Genomic DNA, 19961 nt, shown 5'->3' on the forward strand with positions numbered 1-19961 from the left:
GGAATGTATTCTTGCCTGCTTCCCTTAAAAGACCAGATACAGATGAAACATTGGCTTACCAATAAGGGAACTTCTGAAAAACACCTTCCTTACCTAAAAGGATGCGTAGGAACATGAGGATGCGCCAGAAGTAGCTGTGTCATCCACTCAGTCAGCGTGGGTCCTAGGCCTGGAGACTGGAGCATGTTCTACCTCAAGGTGGCTCAGCATTTGTGGGGATGTGTTCAGAAATGGGGGGGGGGGTGTACTCTTTGTTATTGTTCATCTGGAATATATATTTTCCCAAAGAAAACCTTTAGTGGGGTCTGTTTACCTCCCTTAGGAGATATCTCTAGAGGGTGGGATAATCCTGTAGCCACTTCAGATAGCTTGGCCTCCCTCCTTCCATCTTGAGCTTTCACCGCCTACACCATGCCCCCTGCGCAGTATTCCAGCCTCACAGCAGGGTGCGTTTCCTTACACTCTACAGTATAGCACAGGGTCAGCACCTCATGCAGGTAAGAACACATTCATCTTGCTTTCCTCAGAGGTCGAGTGCTCAAGGCAGCACTTGAGGCTTTCAGGACTCAACTCCTGCCTAACCCCTGCCTGGTTTCTGATCCCCAGGACCTAGTAATTACCTTTACCGATGTGCTAAAAGTGATCACTTTTGTCCTCCACATTCATTAATGCTGTAGGATGCGTGACTCACGCCAGCCATTTGGAATGAAAACCCAGGTGGCAGTAGAGGGCAGCTGTTTTTTGAGGTGGGATGGAGTAGTAGATGAACAGAGGATATAAAAGCTACCAGTGACATTTTCCTCTTGGACTGTTAGCTCATGGAACTACACACATCCTCTCTACTCATCTCTTGGAATTCAGCTTCAAGTGATATCCAGAGGTTTCTCCCTGATGCTTCCACACCCACAGAAATAAGTTCTCCTTCTACCTATGTTCCAAAGCATATTTGGAATAGGGACAGTTCTCTTATTAGACTTTCTATTATATTGTATCAAAGTGACTTATTCAGAACTTCTTTCTCTTCCACTAGAAAGATTCTTTCTAGGGCAGAGACCAGGTCTTGGTTATCTTGGCATCCCTAATGTCTTACAGAGGTGTTGGTTCAGAATTGGGCCTTAGAAAATGGTGACAGATGTGTGAAATAGAGTTCTGATTAGGAGCCTGAATTTCTTTCATCTTGAACTTTGATCCTGCACTTTCCAAATGACATGCTAGGAGTAGGGAGTGTTCATACTTATTGATGTTGCAGGGTACGCTAAAGGGTATAGAAGTGAAAGGAAGAGCTTTTTAAAAGCCATATGGCCATAGTGCTTCTTTCTTCTGCTAAGAAGAATGTGGGGCTGTAGTGAGTGTCAAAGAGTGTCAGGCTACTCCTGTGTATTGAAGGTGACAAGAACCACTAGAACCCTGAAACCATCCAGATCGAATCCTTTCCAGATTGACTGCTCCTTTCTGGTAAATGCCCCCTATTGTTGTAATGGCTTATGATGTCAATCTATTAAAAAAAAACAGAGCCCCAAAATATCTCCTGGTCACTTATTGTGTTCAAAGAAGACACCATGCTCCCCTGATCGCAAGAGGTACATTGTCGTGGGGAGTGTTCCTCTCACTGGTGCCAGCAGTCTATCCCAGGATCCAGTTTTGTCTGTGGAGCATTTGGAAATGAACCTTTAGAATGACTCTTACAACTCAGGTGCCAGTTGTCTGGCTTGGATTAGGCCATCGGGTTTAGGGCTGGGTCATCTAGCTCTGGAACACATGATTCAGAACACATCTGAAAGGACAAGTGAAATGCAAATCACCTAGTTTTGGTGAGTGGCCTTGGATAATAGCAGACTTTCTGGACCCCTCTGTTCTGCCTTGTGTCTGAGTGACTGCACTGAAAGGGATATTCAGGAGAGCCCTTGAAAGACGTCCAAATTGCTGGGAAGCGTTGGTCCCCAGAAGTACTTTTAGCATCCAGGAATTTATGTATCTTATTTTGAAAATCATACCAGCTTAATTTTAGTATAGTAGTGGATTTATATTATTTTTAGTTTACTTTTAATTCCTGAAATTTTAATAGTAGAGGAGGAATCTCTTCTCTTCCCAAATCTGGGTCACTATGAGGGCCTAACTTATAAAGAAGTGTCTTTCTTCTTGCTTTCCCTGGTTTCCTTTCTGGTCTTTTTGTGAGTTAGTTCAGTAATAACTGAAACTCAACCATGTGTCTCTTCATCGAGGATGGAAAGTTCCACATAGGAAATTACTCTATCAGTAATGGGTTAGTCGTTGATGTTGACCAATGTAAGGAAACCTACTTCCTTACACAAAAGGTTAACTGACCAACGGGAAGTAATTGGTGGGGAGATTGGCGGCGGAGGAGGTGAGTTACAGTCTCACGGTGAACTTAGCTAAACACACCACGGAAAGTACCAGGCAGTAAATGAAACTATAAGAGGTTAGAAAACTCTCCCTCTTCTTTTGAAATTAAGGACCGTGAGGGTATGTATGATTTCTAAGTTTGGCGAACACGTTGCTGAATAGGAAGTGGGTAGGTTGCAATCACTGAAAAGAAAAGGACAAGGTGGGGCAGGAACATTTTCAGAGCACTTCTCTCACCGGCTGAGTCTTGCCATGGAGCAGTGGTTTTCAAACAATTCCTTGGAGTGTAGGAAGAAAAACTAAGACTTCTGCTTATCCTTACTGAGCTCATTCTTTACAACTGTCTGTTTCTTGTGCTGTTTTATGGTGTATTGAAAGGAAATGCTACAGAGAAGAGGAGAAAGCAGGTGGTTTTATCAGGATGGGAAGAACTGGAGATGTGGGGATAGCTCAGAATTTGGAAGTCTCCCCACTCTTCCAATCTGGGAAATGTAGCCATTTGGGAAGATTCTGGAGAGATAGCAGAAAGAACGTTGACCATTGCCTAGCAATGACCGTGTGACAAGTACTGGGGTTTGTGTTATTTATTCCTGTTTTATCACTGCACATGCAATTTGCTCATGCACTTATACTTCATATTCATTTATTATTTGTTTAGTGAATATCTCATTTGATCTAGACAGATTAAGAAGGTCTTAATTTTCCTAATTTTATAAGCAGAGTTTAAGGCAGTTAAGTATTTGCACAACACTGTATGATTTATAACTCAGCAATTCCCTTGTTTTGCTATGTAGGTTTAATGTAAACCTACAGATCGTTTCTCAAAGAGATTCTTCAGTAGGTTCAAGATGGCTTCTTGTCTACACATAGCAGGTGGATTGTTTATAGAGTCAAGGTATAATTTGTTCTGATTTTCTTTCCTTTTTTATTGTGTATGTCCGAATTGTAATATTAGGCCAGAGACACTTCCCTGTCATTCAGGCTGACACCAAGTTTTGGTTTGCTATTTCAGTCAGCTGAATCTTCCTTTCTGGGTATTAAAAAAGTGAGCAAAGAAAGAAAGAGAATAGCTTAAAACTCTTGTAATGGCTAAATTCCACGGAATCTGTTACCTCTTGGTCTGTTTCATTGTGTTGTTGTTTTAGTTGCTAAGTCGTGTCCGACTCTTTGCGACCCCGACCCCGTGGACTATGATCCACCAGGCTCCTCTGTCCTTGGGATTCTCCAGGCAAGAATGCTGGAGTGGGTTGCCATGTCCTCCTCCAGGGGATCTTCCCAACCCAGGGACTGAACCCATATCTCCTGCATTGGCAAGTGGATTCTTTACAACTGAGCTATTAGGGAAGCCCCCGGTTTTGTTGTTTTGTTGTAACTGGATTTCAATCAATATAAAGTGGCTGACACTCCTGTTCCACAGTCTCTTTCTCAATAGCAGAGCCTGCTGTTTTTCCCTTTCCTGGTAGAAACCTCTCATCTGCATGTCTGTTGTTTCCCAGCATATGACCAGGGTCTCAGGAGCAAAAGTCACATTTTGTTCATCTTTCTGTGTTTCACAAAGTGCCTAGCAGAGAGAGTATCTACATTTTTTGAATGAAAAAAATCTTCGTTAAATGCATTTCTTACAACCGTAGATTTCAACTTATGGATCAGTGCATTCCACTTGATGTATAGGTGATTATTCTGTTTGGTAAAGAATCTGCCTGCCAGTGCAGGAGATATAAGAGACATGGGTTCGATCCCTGGGTTGGGAAGATCCCCTGGAGGAGTGCATGGCAACCTACTCCAGTATTCTTGTCTGGAAAATCCCATGGACAGAGGAGCCTGGTGGGCTAAAGTTCGTGGGGTTGCAGAGAGTCAGACACAACTGAGCACACACGCAAGCTGTTTACTTAAAACAGTAATTTTTCAGCTCTCAGCTGTCTTGGTAGTAAAGCTAGACATATTCATAGGTTCTAAGAAATATAATGCTATTCTTTTCAGAAAAACTGTGGACTTAGAATCTTAAGTATAAAGAATTCCATCTCTTTCTTATGATGAAATGTGTGTGAAGTTGGAAGACCAACTAAGAGAGTGAGTAAATGAGGAAAGAAAAACTTTTCTCTCAAGTGTTCAGGCATTTAATCAAAATTCTTTTAACATAATTTACTGAATTGTTGTGAGTACAAATCAGAGCAATCATTGAGAAAGTTTTTTTGAAACTCTAGATTACAGACATGAAGGTCATTTGTAAAAAGTAAGGTTTTAAAGCAAAATAAGGCCTTCAGAAAACACAGAACTTTTGATGTATGTGTATATCAATGTACATGCTGACCAGTGAATATTAAAGATAAAACTGTGTTCAGGTAATATTATCTAAGGGGAATAACATAACATACACCATTTTAATCATTTTAAGTATATTGTTCAGGGACATTAATGGCATTAAAAATCCTGTATAATCATCACTATCTCCAGAATTTTTTCATGATCCCTATTTCTATACACTGTAAACAATAACTCCCCATTCTTTCCTTCCCCCAGCCCCTGGTAACCTTTTTTTTTTTTTTTTAACTTATTTTAGGTACATCATATAAGTGAAATCATATAATATTTGTGCTTTTGTATCTGGCTTATTTCACTTAGTGTGTATTTACAAGGTTTATCAGTTTAGCATGTATCAGAATTTCATTCCTTTTTAAGAATGAATGATATTCCATTGTATATTTATACCACATTTTACTTATCTCTTTATCCCTTGACAGACATTTGGGTTGTTTCTATCTTTTGGCTATTGTGAATAATGCTGCTATGGACACTGATGTACAGGTATCTGAGTCTCTGTCTTGAATTCTTTTGGTTATATGTACCTAGAAGAGGAAAAAACAGAACATTTAAACCCTTATTTTTGCCTGTTACTTTGCGCACAGATACACTTTTTTTGGTTATCCAGAGAAAGTGTAGAACCTCTGTTGGTGCCCTAAAGAGTGGTCCCCTGCTTTATTCACCTTCAACATGCTCTAGGCCTCTATCCTTTCTCCTTGCTGCCTCCTCCTCCTCCCCTTAATTTGATGCTTCAAGATGCAGCTACAGAGGATTCTGAAATCTGACTCTCATCACTACTGGTCTGTGGTGAAGTCTATTTAAATTAGGTCTGCCAACTGGTACTACTTTGGGGACTGATAAGGTGGACTGAGAGAACTTAAGTTAAGGGCACAATATAAGGGGAAGTTTAATAGAAATGGAAAGTGTTGTATAGAGCAGAGGTCCACAACCTTTTTTGGTACCAAGGACTGGTTGCATGGAAGCCATTTTTTTCTGGGGGGCGAGGGATGGATGGTTTACATGGTAAAAGTAAGTGATGGGGGTGCTGCAGATGAAGCTTCGCTTGCTTACCCACCACTTACCCTCCTGCTTGGGGACCCCTGATATTTGGAACTATGCTTGACAGAGTTCAGCTTTAATTCAGTTATGAATAAATTACTGTCTGCTGAGCACTGTTAAAATACAACAGAGAAGGAGATAAGAGCTAATGTTCTGGAGGGGGCTGCAGACATATTTACTAAGCAGCAAAGAACTATACGTTATTACTATCTGTTTAGTCAACATTCATGAAGCACCTACTGTGCATGGTTCTAGGCCCTGGGTATACATCAGTGAACAAGACAAAGTCCCTGCTCTCCTGAAGCTGACCTTCTGGAGGAAGAAAGTGGACAAGACAAAATACATAGTGTTTTTCCTGTGGAGAAAAATAAAGGAAGATAAGGGATAGGAAGTGATGGGGTGTGTGTGCTATTTTAGGTAGGTTGACCAGGGCAGGCCTCTCGGAGTGGGTGACTTTTTTTTTTTTTGACTTTTAAAGGAACTTTTATTTATTTATTTATTTTTTCTATTTATTTTTATTAGTTGGAGGCTAATTACTTTATAATATTGTAGTGGTTTTTGTCATACATTGACATGAATCAGCCATGGATTTACATGTATTCCCCATCCCGATCCCCCTCTCCCACTTCCCTCTCTACCCGATTCTTCTGGGTCTTCCCAGTGCACTTTGACCACAGATCTAAATGAAATGAAGAAAGTCAAGGGGAGATGTGGGTGATGAGAGTGTGGCAGAGGAATAGTGGCAACTGCTGTAAGCTTATATTCCAAAGATGGATACAGAGTTTTGGGACTTAAATTGATGGGGCAAATAAATCTGATGCTCTGTGATTTTAAGGACATAATCCTTAATAGAATATTGAGATTCCTTAAAAGAATATTTAGTGGCAAGGTACTTGCATTTTTAAATGAATGTTTCAAAGTCAGTAATCAGTGCTAGAAATCTCTCTCTCTCTCTCTCACACACACACACACACAAGCATGCATAATGAGAGCTTCTGTGCATGGCGTAAACATGAGTTAGGTGTTCGTGGTCTTGGCGTAGGTGTGGAAGCCCTTCTATACTTTCTCCTCCCATTAAGATTCCTCATTCTGTCAGTGTCATTGGTTAGGAAAAAATATTGTAACTTAATCAGAGAATAACTAGAGTGTTTTAGACCAGTTTAGATCTCTTAGAAGGATTTAACAAAAATATGCTTAGTAAGCCGAAGAAAGACATCTCTAGTCTTGAAATTATAGAAAGGATGACAAAAATGTTAGAAACTTTTGGGCAAATGGAAAAAAAAATCACAACATGTAGTTCCTTAACGTTGACTCTCTCCTTTACAGTATAAAACTGTGTGTGGCTGTGGGTGTGGGTGTGTTTATGTGTATGAGGGGGCTTGCAAAACTAAAAGCTCAATTCTCATAGTCCTACCTTAAGCAATGTATAATCTGGGAGGGAAGATAGCAGACATGATAGGGGAAGGGCTGGTGGAGAGTACCAAACCTAAATGTAGTCTCTGGCACTGCCTATGAAGGAGGGACCAGAGATTCTAGGAAGACAGAAAAGGCTGGAAGTGAGGAGGGAGGATGTGATCTGGTCCTTTACGGACAGGTTGAGAAAGGTCTCCTCAAAGGAGAGGATGGCCTGAGCAAAGATACCAAGTTAGAACTGTGCAGTTGATGTTTAGATACAGGAAAGGGGTCCCCATGGACTAGGGCAGAGGCTTTCTGACTTGGAGATTATAGGAATAACTTTGGAAAAATCAATAGAAAGCCAAGAAGAAAAAAAGAGCTCTGTGTTTTCCTTCTTTTGTAAGTTGTTTTTTGACTCATTAATTTATCTGATTATGGGGGAAAATCATCACTTGCTCCCCCATCTGTGTGCTGCTAGTGGGGGTAACCGTAAATCTCAAGATATTCCACATGAAAAAAATAATCACTGTTTTCTAGAACTGCATTTTCATTGGTTGGCATTCAAGCTGACTGAAAATTTAAGTAGTACAAAAGGGTAAGAACAAGTGCAACATTTCTCCCAGGGCCCACCAGGTCTTATTATTAATATACTACTGATCATTATTATTATAGTATTAATAATATAATAATAAATATTATCAATATATTATTAATATATTAACTATCTTCACCAGTACTTATTAATTATTTCTTCTTGCTCAGCTTTCTTGCTATCATTCATTCAGTCAACAATTATTTATTGAATGCCTATCATGGACATTGGTGATACAACAGTGAACACAAGTCCCTGCTCTCAAGAAGCTTATATTTTAGTTGGAAGAAACAGTAAGCAGCAAGCATATTTAAAATAATTTTACTAAATGGGATTATCTTATCTTTTGCAACTTGTTCTTTTCACATGACAATACATCTTGGACATCTTTCCCTGTCAGTCTGAAAATGCCTACTTCTTTTGTTGATAACAACTAATAATGATCGAGCATCTGCTATGCTCCAAGCACTGTCTTATTCACAACAATCCTCTGTTGTAAATACTATAATTATCACAATTTTACAGAGGAGAAGCTGAGGCCCAGAGAGGTTTGGGAACTTTCTCAGAGCCACCTGGCCAGTCACTAATGGAGCCATATCTGAACCCAGACCATCTGATTCTTCACTCCAGTTCGACCCCCTCCTGATGGCTGTGTAGTACTCCTTTGTATGAATATAAAAGTTAGCTTAAAGCTCAACATTCAGAAAACTAAGATCATGGCATCTGGTCCCATCACTTCATGGCAAATAGATGGGGAAACAGTGGAAGCAGTGGCTGACTTTATTTTTCTGGGCTCCAAAATCACTGCAGATGTCGATTGCAGCCATGAAATTAAAAGACACTTACTCCTTGGAAGGAAAGTTATGACCAACCTAGACAGCATATTAAAAAGCAGACATTACTTTGCCAACAAAGGTCCCTCTGGTCAAGGCTATGGTTTTTCCAGTAGTCATGTATGGATGTGAGAGTTGGGCTATAAAGAAAGCTGAGAGCTGAAGAATTGATGCTTTTGAACTGTGGTGTTGGAGAAGACTCTTGAGAGTCCCTTGGACTGCAAGGAGATCCAACCAGTCCATCCTAAAGGAGATCAGTCGTGGGTGTTCATTGGAAGGACTGATGTTGAAGCTGAAACTCCGATACTTTGGCCACCTCATGCAAAGAGCTGACTCATTTGAAAAGACCCTGATGCTGGGAAGGATTGAGGGCAGGAGGAGAAGGGGACGACAGAGGATGAGATGGTTAGATGGCATCACTGACTCAATGGACATGGGTTTGGGTGGACTCCGGGAGTTGGTGATGGACAGGGAGGCCTGGCGTGCTGTGGTTCATGGGGTCGCAAAGAGTCGGACACGACTGAGTGACTGAACTGAACCGAATCTCAGCTTACTTAGCCAATCTCCTATACGTAAGCCATTTTTAGGTTTTTTGCTATCACGGCACTATAACATTTTTATAGTATGTTTGCATATGTTTGTGATCATCATGTAAGGTAAATTCCTGAGAGAAGGAAACATACACATTTCTATATTTGACAGGCACTAATTTCCCTTTAAAATATTTTATCAATTTCTATCCCCACTAACAATGTAGGAGAAGGTGTAGATTTCCTTAAATATCCTTCAACAAAGGTAACTACCAGACTTGTAATAGTTGTCAATATGAGAGGTAAAAAATGGTATAAAGGTTATACTTAAATTTTTTTTAATTCAAAAGAGTTTTTCATTATGAATATTTAAAAGAAATGATTGCTTCTTCATATAGACTGTTCTTGGTCCTTTTTCTCATGCAAGGAAGGGAGCCATCACTCTTGATTCAAGAAGTTCAGTTCAGTCGCTCAGTCGTGTCCAACTCTGTGAGTCATGGACTGCAGCATGCCAGGCCTCCCTATCCATCACCAACTCCCTGAGCTTGCTCAAACTCATGTCCATCAAGTTGGTGATGCCATCCAACCATCTCATCCTCTGTCGTCCCCTTCTCCTCACGCTTTCAATCTTTCCCAGCATCAGGGTCTTTTCCAGTGAGTCAGCTCTTCGCATCAGGTGGCCAAAGTATTGGAGTTTCAGCTTCAGCATCAGTCCTTCCAATGAATATTCAGGACTGATCTCCTTTAGGATGGACTGGTTTTACCTCCTTGAAGTCCAACAGACTCTCGAGAGTCTTCTCCCACACCGCAATTCAAAAGCATCAATTCTTTGGCACTCAACTTTCTTTATGATCCAAATCTCACATCCATACATGGCTATTGGAAAAACAATAGCTTTGGCTAAAAGGACCTTTGTCGGCAAAGTAATGTCTCCGCTTTTTAATACGCTGTCTAGGTTGGTCATAGCTTTTCCAAGGAGCAAGTGTCTTTTAATTTCATGGCTGCAGTCACTATCTGCAGTGATTTTGGAGCCCAAGAAAATAAAGTCTGTCACTGTTTCCATTGTTTCCCCATCTATTCACCATGAAGTGCTGGGACCAGATGCGATGATATTCATTTTTGGAATGTTGAGTTTGAAGCCAGCTTTTTCACTCTCCTCTTTCACATTTATCAGGAGGCTCTTCAGTTCCTCTTCGCTTTCTGCCATAAGGATGGTGTCATCTGCATATCTGAGGTTGTTGATATTTCTCCTGGCAATCTTGATTCCAGCTTATGCTTCATCCCGTTTGACATTTCACATGATGTACTCAGCGTATAAGTTAAACAAGCAGGGTGACAATATACAGCCTTGATGTACTCCTTTCCTGTTTGGAACCAGTCTGTTGTTCCATATACAATTCTCACTGTTGCTTCTTGACCTGCATACAGATTTCTCAGGAGGCAGGTAAGGTGGTCTGGTATTCCTACCTCTTTAAGAGTTTCCCACAGTTTGTTGTGATCCACACAGTCAACAGCTTTGGCATAATCAATAAAGCATATGTTTTTCTGGAACTCTCTTGCTTTTTCGATGATCCAGTGGATGTTGGCAATTTGATCTCTGGTTCTTCTCTGCCTTTTTTAAATCCAGCTTGAACATCTGTAAGTTCTTGGTTCATGTACTGTTGGAGCCTGGCATGGAGAATTTTGAGCATTACTTGGCTAATGTGTGAGATGAGTGCAATTGTGTGGTAGTTTGAGCATTCTTTGGCATTGCCTTTTTTTAGGATTGGAATGAAAACTGACTTTTTCCAATCCTGTGGCCACTGTTGAGTTGTCCAAATTTTCTGGCATATTGAGTGCAGCACTTTCCTAACATCTTTTAGGATTTGAAATAGCTCAACTGGAATTCCGTCACCTCCACTATGTTCGTAGTGATGCTTCCTAAGGCCTATTTGACTTCAGACGCCAGGATGTCTGGCTCTAGGTGAGTGATCACACCATCTAGGTGGTTATCTAGGTCATTAAGATCTTTTTTGTATAGTTCTTATGTGTATTCTTGCCGCCTCTTTTTAATGTCTTCTGCTTCTGTTAGGTCCATACCATTTCTGTCCTTGATTGTACCCATCTTTGCATGAAATGTTCCCTTGGTATCTCTAATTTTCTTGAAGAGATCTCTAGTCTTTCCCATTCTGTTATTTTCCTCTATTTCTTTGCATTGATAACTGAGGAAGGTTTTCTTGTCTCTCCTTGTTATTCTTTGGAACTCTGCATTCAAATGAGCATATCTTTCCTTTTCTCCTTTGCGTTTTACTTCTCTCTTTTTCTCAGCTATTTTTAAGGCCTCCTATAGACAACCATTTTGCCATTTTGCATTTCTTTTTCTTGGGGATGGTCTTGATCATTGCCTCCTGTACAGTGTCATGAAACTCTGTCCATAGTTCTTCACGCACTCTGTCTATCAGATCTAATTGCTTGAATCTATTTGTCATTTCCACTGTATAATTGTAAGGAATTTGATTCAGGTCATACCTGAATGTTCTAGTGGTTTTCCCTACTTTCTTCAATTTAAGTCTGAATTTTGCAATAAGGAGCTCATGATCTGAGCCACAGTCAGCTCCTGGTCTTGTTTTTGCTGACTGTATAGAGCTTCTCCATCTTTGACTGCAAAGAATATAATCAGTCTGATTTCAGTGTTGACCATCTGGTGATGTCCATGTGTAGAGTCTTCTCTTGTGTTGTTGGAAGAGGGTGTTTTCTAGGACCAGTGCATTCTCTTGTCAGAACTTTGTTAGCCTTGCCCTTTTTCATTTTGTATTCGAAGGCCAAAGTTGCCTGTGAGGGATGTCTGGACTTCCTACTTTTGCATTCCAGTCCCCTGTGATGAAAAGGACATCTTTTTGGGGTATTAGTTCTAGAAGTTCTTGTAGGTCTTCATAGAACCATTCAACTTCAGTTTCTTCAGACTTAGTGGTTGGGGCATAGACTTGGATTACTGTGATATTGAATGGTTTGCCTTGGAAATGAACAGAGATCATTGTGTCATTTTTGAGACTGCACCCAAGTACTGCATTTCAGACTCTTTTGTTGACTATGATGGCTACTCCATTTCTTCTACAGGATTCTTGCCCACAGTAGTAGATATAATGGTCATCTGAATTAAATTTACCCATTCCAGTCCATTTTAGTTCACTGATTCCTAAAATGTCGATATTCACTCTTGCCGTCTCTTATTTGACCACTTCCAATTTACCTTGATTCATGAACCTAACATTCCAGGCTCCTCTGCAGTGTTGTTCTTTACAGCAGTGGGCTTTACTTCCATCACCAGGCACATCGATAGCTGGGTGTTGTTTTTGCTTTTGCCTCATCTCTTCATTCTTTCTGGAGTTGTTTCTTCAGTAGCATATTGGGCACCTACTGACCTAGGAAGTTCATCTTTCCATGTCGTATCTTTTTGCCTTTTCATACTGTTGATGGGGTTCTCAAGGCAAGATATTGAAGTTGTTTTCCATTCCCTTCTCCAGTGGACCACATTTTGTCAGAACTCTCCACCATGACCTGTCCATCTTGGGTTGCCCTACATGGCATGGCTCTTAGTTTCATTGAGTTAGATAATTCTGTGGTCCATGTGATCAGTTTGGTTAGTTTTCTCTGATTGTGGTTTTTATTCTCTTTTCATTGATTCAAGAAAGCTCTCCTTTGTTTGTGACTGTGGGGCCTTGGCATGGGAAGGCCCTCCCTTCTCTCTGATCTGGCTCTCAGTGGAAAGTTGAGGGCTCAGTGTCATGTTGTTTCAGAAGAGAGTTGACACAGGGGATCAACTTGCTCTGGTTAGAGAGATATGATTAAAACATATTTGGTTTCAGTCCTTAACTGCAAATCTGATGCAACTTCTGGAAACCCCATAAATGGCTTTAGATATACTGAAAAGTAGCCCTAATCCTTTCAAAATAGACATGGACCAAAATATTTTGTTTTTATCTAATCCCATGTTAAAAACCAGAACATTCTTAAGAAAAAAAAAAAAAAAGCACAACAACCAGAACCCTCTCTAAGTGATTCTAAACTAAAAAGTTTAAATCTGTTTCCATGTGCATTTGTTCTTCAGCATCTTTAGGGTTAATGGTTTGCTTCCTCTGAGCTGAAATTAAGGATGTTGGGGGAAAAAAGAAGTCCTCGGCTCAGCATGTTACATGTTGCTTGAGTGTGCTTAGCTTTCATCCATAAGAGAGTTGAAGTCCCCATCTAATGATTTTTTTAAAAAAATTGACATTGCTGATTCCTTCAACTTCGGCAAAAACAGGTAGGAACTCCAAATAAATTTAAGTATCTCCCTCAGTGGAGGGTTGATAAAAGTTTGATAAGTGGAAGCCATGGAGACCCCTCTCCTTATCTGCTTCTGTTCTTCTGAGCCCTTGATTCCCACAGAAAAAGCCATCCTGGGGAAGCCAGCCTCTAGGGAGCTCCCTTTTGTTTTTCCAAGATTAACCAGTTCTGCCCTGGGAGTAGCAACAGGCAGCTCTTCCAGGAGAAACTCTTCTGGGCTTTTGGTATGTTTCCAAGGACCGGTTTTTGCTCCCTCTGTTCTTCACTGGTAGTGAAGCTGCTTCCCTGCAACTCCTTCCTCCTTTTCTGATGAGATGCTACTTGTGATCTACCCTCGAGCAGCTTCCGGTAGTGGTAAGCGGCCAAGAGTGTTTTTCCGGGAGTTGATCTCAGATTTTCAAGAATGTCCCCTAGAGACCCAGTTTGTTTTCTATGTAATTACTAGAGCTTTCAGAATAGCCTGGCTTTTCTCATTGTTCTCACTGATATGGTCACGGACTGGGTACCTGTTTGATCTTGCTGCGTGGCTGGGAAATCTCCCTGTTAGGGGGAGAGGCTTAGGTTCAGGCTGAGGTGAGTCTGGGGAGCACTCAAGGGTTGCTGGGACCAGGAGAGTTAGCTCTGGCTCGTTTGGTGCTTTTCGTTTCTCTTTTCCGGGTTACTCTTTTGTTTTTATTTTCTGTGTGTTGAAGTTTAGCAAACAGTCTTTATTATTCTCCTCCCATTAAAAAATAATTTTGGGGGGAAGTTAGTTGGATTTGGAAAATTTTCTTTTTTGCTTTTGAAGTTCACATGTTGATTCTGTTAACATCATCTATTACATGGCTAGTGGAGAGGCATCAGTGCAACATTTTTTCTTGGTTTCTGGATACTTGTCACTTCCTTTGACCACAGTTGGTTTTAGATTTTTTTCCCCCCCCAGAGGGATCATAACTGATGCACCTATTCAAGATACTGTTCATTTTATGAGCAATTCTTCCTTTGGACATAAACAGTTTGTCACTAAACTCGCCCTCTAAGGCATAAGGGGTAGATATGTTTCTATACTGAAATTTCTCTGAACAGAGAAGTGGATTCTTCTAGTTGTTTTATTGATAGACATGAGGGAGTCTCATATCCCTAGTTAACAATGAGCTGTTTTGAAGAAAAAAGAGATGAGTGAGAAACATTAAATAGGGGCTGAAAACTTATCAGAAAGGAGGTGAGGAGATATGGTATCGTGTATGGGATTACCAACACCTGTGTTCAAGGCCAGCCACCTTACCTGTGTTGTTCCCTGCCTGCCTTTACAGCAGAATGTAAATTCAGAGGGATTTTGAGACCTATATTTGTCTGTCTTGTGTTTTTATATTGTTCCATCATCATGATGCATCTTTTAAAAATGAGGAGCCAAGTGATTTTTTTGTGTCGTTGGAGGATTTTTTGTGCTCAGAGGATTTTATTTTTTTCTTACATGATACATTAGAAATTTTCGTTAGTAGGAAAAAGAAACTTAACCTATTGTTTCAAATAAGAAACCGCTACTGTCCTTGAAATAAAACTTCTTTGTGTATACTAGATGCTTGCACAGCACGTACAGGAATCAGATGCTAGTATTTGCTTTCAGGATTTCTCAAGAGATGTCAAGGAAAACACTAAGCTCAAAATGCTCCATGTTTGTAGTGCATGCCTAAAGTCTTAATTCTTGGCAATTTTGAAAAATAAAGTTCTAATTAAATGTTAAATATAAACATTAAATATTGATCATTATATTTTTGGAAACAGTCCTTCCTTAATTTGAAGCTATCTTTTTCTTTTCTCTCCTCTTCTTCACTGTTAGTTTGCTGAGCACCTGCCTACCCTGCACCAGGCTCTGTGCTGCATGCCCTGAAGAAGAGGGTGTAGGAGGAAAGCTACAGCATTTTGTTCCCATATATCTTTCTCTGAACCTTCTTTTGAGGTTGGGTGTTCCCTAGGACCTTGTCCTCATCCTCTCACTGACTCATCCTCACCCGCTGGCCTCTCCTCACTTCTCTTCATTCTTCTTCTTTCTGAATGAGATCATTCATCCCCCATGACTTCAGTGCTTCCTTATATGTTGAAAATTCCAAGTCTACAAAACGGTCTCTTCTCTTTCATGCTGAGGGTATTTTCAGTGATCAAGAGGCATTTCAAGCCTAGTGTGCTCAAAGTGAACCTGACTATTGTTGCACCTCAATTCCTGCTCCTCCTCCTCTGCCTTCTCCTTTCACTGCTCTGCTTGTCATTTTCATTAATTATCCTCTCTTGTCCTGAGCCAAAAAACTCAGGAGTCATCCCAGATTCTTCCTTGTTTTGCGCCCCAGCATATGGACCATTTTTAATGTTTGTCAGTTTCAACTGCAGATACATTTCTAGAATCCAGCTCCGTTGCCTGTTGTCATTATTCCCCATCTCTTTCCATTCCTGTTCTTGACTGTGAGAGTAAAACCTTCCTAAAAGCTCTTGTCAGCTTACTCTCACATAGAGGGACACGAGGAAGCAATGACAGTGGACAAGGGGGCCTAGATTCCAAGCATACCTTTGTGCAGAGAGAACACTTCTGCCTCCCCAATACCTGAGGATCAGTCAGGATCTTGACTGTAACGATGTCCTGTGTCACTTCATCTATCAAAGGGGAGAACAGTAGCTCCTGCCCTTAACATTTTGGTGAGGATTAAATGAGAGGATACATTTAATCAGTGCTTAGCATGAGGCTAGGCACTTAGTGGACGGGAGTGATGATGCTGACAATGATGACTTCATTCAGACTCCATCTCTTACCTACCTTGGCAGCCCCACACCCACCACACTCCTCCATGCTGCCTGTAATCTGGTTGCCGTGACTGTCTCTGCTCCCTGTCACAACATTTGGTCTTTCCACTTGCTGTTCTTTTTGCCTGTACTTACCTTGTTTTATTGAGCAAACTCAGGACTTGACTGGGAGTTACTGTGCGTGAGATCGTAGCTGACTCTGCAAAGCAGACTTGGTGACTCCTGTCCCTCTGTCTCCATAGTTCTCAGTCCCTTCTTCTGACACAGACCTGCACTATTGAACTTTCTATGTTTCTGATCTCATCTACCCCAGACTCCTGGCTTTTGAAGAAATGATCCTTGCCTTCCTCTCCCCAGCCCAAGTTTGATGTAGAACAGGTGTCTGATAAGTGTTTGATGATTGAATGTCAGTAGAGATGCTCTCAAATTCGATAGGAGGTTTTCTACATATATAGAGTGAAGGATATATTTAAGAAAAATTAAAGTAATAGCTTTCCTTTCTTGAGTGTTTAACTATGTATCAGGAGGCACTGTGCTAATTTTTTTTTTTTTTACAGGCATGACCTCAGTTTGTTAAATGATCCCATGAGTTAGCTGATTGTCTCTGTTTACAGATGAGAAAACCAGGGCTTAGAATGGAGGGGAACTTGCTGGAAGGAGAGAGCTAACAGGATCAAACCTGGTCCTTTGGCTCCAGGCTAATGGAGAAGGGGAAGGAAGATGACCAAGCTGGAGGAGGCATGTTTGATAGAGAAAGGGCAGGATGAGGAAAAGGGTTTTATTTATTTATTTTTTTTTGGGTAAAGGGTTTTGAAAATGCACAAGAGAGGCAGTGAGAGCAGATGAGGAAAGGATGAGAAAGGAAAGAGAGAAGGAAACTGTTGGAAAATAAGCAGGACATAAACAAGAGGAAAAAGGAAGCAGGGTTCCTACCACTTTAGTATTCTGTGGCTGGGTAACAGCTGCACGCCTAACAGAATATAAACAGACTTCAGTGTCAACATAATAACTCACAACACCATCAATCTGATACACATTATATGGGAAATAGAATACTTTATTGTTGAGGCATGGTAATTAGATATAATTGGTAGGCAGTTTATACATTTGGCTGTGCTAACCATCACTTTGACAAACACATACACAGTCTGGCTTAAAGTTTTTTACTTTTATTTTTGCCCAGTATCTTCACTCTGCAAGCACTATAGGTGCTGGCAGTTGTCACTGACACCAAATATGATGAGAACATTATCTATACCTCCTACTCTCACATTACAGTCAAAGCTGCACACGTGTAGGACTGAGGCCTGGCTTATTCCTTACTTTATCCATCATTGGTCTAACCTCCCAAGGCTGAGATTTCCCTTTTGGACCAAAAATATCCCTTCTCTGGAGTTTCAGAGCTGTGCTCCTTACCCCACCCCATCCCTTAGAGGCCCAGAGCAGGGGGAATATTCTTGGGCTGATAGGCAGCGTTGCCAGCATATATGATTGCAAGGTCACCATGTCCAGAGGTGGGAGGACTCTCTGAAGCTTTGCTTTTGAGCTTCTGGGAACCTAGGGCCAGAGGGAGAATAGGGGCAGGGGCAGGACCAGAGAAGGTGGACAGCAGAGGAGGAAAGAAGGGACCAACTCCCTAATCCTGCCATCCCACTTCCCATTCTTAGGCCCCACTATTGCTCAAGCAGAGGGGTTCTTCCAGTCACCTAAGCCTCAGCCCACCTCCCCTCCTCTCTTGGTGGATTAGTCCTCAGAAAGGAGGTGGGTTGGGTTGGAAGGCAAGTGCCTTAGTGAGAAAGTGAAAGAGAAGGAAACAGGGAAAGGAAACTGAGAGAGTGAAAGCAGAGAAAAGGGGAGGGAGTAGGAGGAGAGAGGACAGATGGGGAGGAAGGAAGGAGGGGGAGGGACCACATTTTTATGGAGTGAGCTGTATATTCTCGCAACAGCCCTGGGAGGAAGGCATTATTTCTTCTGTCTTACAGATTCGGAGAGTGAGTCTTAGGAAGGGTAAGTGACCTGGTCAGAGTGACACTAGATAAAAGTGGCTGAGCTCGGATTGGGATCTGCTCTCCAGAAAGTCTCTCTGTGCAGGACAGTGCCTCCCAAGAGGAAGAGGAGGCAGAGCTGGGGAGAGAGGGAGGCAAGAACAGATGGAGACAGGAGAACAGACGTGGGGTGGGGGGCTGGAGTCCTCACAGGGGTGAGGGCTGGGGTCAGGCTCCTTGAAGCTCTCTGGGGTCTTGTTGCTGAGTCCTGAGAACTGGAGAGGATCCTCCTTGGGCACACCCCTGCTCCTCCCTTGACACTGAGATGAAGCCAGGCTGAGGGTGCTCCCTGGCAGCACTCTGGCGAGAAAGGAGAGCTGCCAGGAATCTGCCTGCCCTACTCTCCTGGCTTCAGCTGCTTCTCCTGTCCCTTCTCCAGCTGCCCCACCCCTTCTTTTCCCCTTTCTTTTCCAGTCTCCTCTGATTCCTTTGTCTTGCTGTCCCCCTCCCTCATATTTTCGTTCTCTCTTCCCACTGGTTTTATTCCCTCAATTTATCGCTATGGCCCTGGCTCCCCACTGTGAATACATCTCTTTAAAGCCTCATTACCCAGTTGCAGTTACCTCCTTTGCTGGAGAATGTCTTACAGGAATTACCCTTACCGTCCTCATTTTATCCTAATGTTTATTTAGACATTTTGACAGAAGAAGTTCAGAGGACTGCCTTCAAGATAGCTATATAATGAGCTCCCTTTTCCCAATGACCTGTCCAGGTATGTTCTGAGGCTTATGTAGCTTACCTGCCCTGGATTCTGTAATGCTGGTGGAAAAAGCAGGAATCCAAGGTCAGTTTCTTTGACTTCAAAAGACAGGCTTGTAGTTACCACATCCTGCTGCCCCTTGAGCAGATCAGCCAGCCCTGCCCTTGGTGGCCTGTTGGTGAGTTTATTATGGCCAGGGTGGGTCATTTGTCCTATATACTTTAGACCATAAGTCAACAGCATAGCAAAAACAGATCTACATTTCTGGGGAAGACTAATATAGCTCAGGAGACAGATGATCTAGACAGATGAACCACAATTTATTAATTGAAAATGTACAATGTAACTGTCAGGAGGACCAGAATGTTCACTTCAGCAGGCCTGGCTAGTGTACTCTTTCCCTGTAGGCAGACTTCTGTGGGAAAGCAAGTTATTATCAGCAGGTTGCTTGGTGATTGTGGAATTGGAGCAAGGGGAATTAACTATAATAACCTGATTGTTAAATGGCCTCCGATCTTTAAAGAGAAACTTCATTTTAATCCTTTACTTAAAGTGTTGAGTCACCTGCACCCTAGTGTACCCATTTTCATTGTAAAGTAGGGACCTCTATGAGGAATCATAATATGACCAGTGTGCCCCCTTATGCAGACAGCTGCTTGAGTAGCATTTCCAACTTGGATGTCTTTTTATGGCCCTTAATCTCAAGGTATCTGATATCAACTTATTTTTCCTAAACAAACTGGAGTTTTCTTTTGACTTTGCCATTTTTTTTTTCTATTAGAAGAATTACATTCTGTGCCCAAGATTCAAAACCTGAACTTGAAATTTAAAAAAATATATCAAATTCTTCATGCAAGCATCACTCTCAATCTTTTCCAAAAGAGTACTCACATAAATGAATTAATATAGGTAGAGTGCCTGGCTATTATTTGGGTTACATTTCTCTCTCTTCCTACTTTCCCCAGACCTGTCTTTCTTATAAAAATCCACCAAGACTTTGACACATGAAAACCACCATCTTAACCCCTTGCAAGAGATGAAGGCAAGGGTAAGATAAAACCTATT

At 41.5% G+C, this 19961-nt stretch overlaps 1 protein-coding gene across 5 annotated transcripts in view; it reads left to right on the top strand.

Annotated features, from left to right (window-relative positions):
• The first annotated feature begins 13618 nt into the window (after nucleotides 1-13618).
• Nucleotides 13619-19961, top strand: part of ATP8B4 (ATPase phospholipid transporting 8B4 (putative)) — a 264538-nt gene continuing 258195 nt past the window's right edge. The window contains exon 1 of one of the 5 annotated variants that reach the window (XM_043472025.1): nucleotides 13619-13733. The gene's annotated coding sequence lies outside the window, so the exon portion shown is untranslated. Of the gene's footprint in view, nucleotides 13734-13802; nucleotides 13953-18052; nucleotides 18159-19961 lie in introns of those variants that run through there. The other 4 variants (XM_043472023.1, XM_043472022.1, XM_043472027.1 and 1 more) reach the window with 4 other exon arrangements.

The sequence above is a fragment of the Cervus canadensis genome, chromosome 6, assembly GCF_019320065.1.
Source record: "Cervus canadensis isolate Bull #8, Minnesota chromosome 6, ASM1932006v1, whole genome shotgun sequence".
Taxonomy (NCBI): domain Eukaryota; kingdom Metazoa; phylum Chordata; class Mammalia; order Artiodactyla; family Cervidae; genus Cervus; species Cervus canadensis.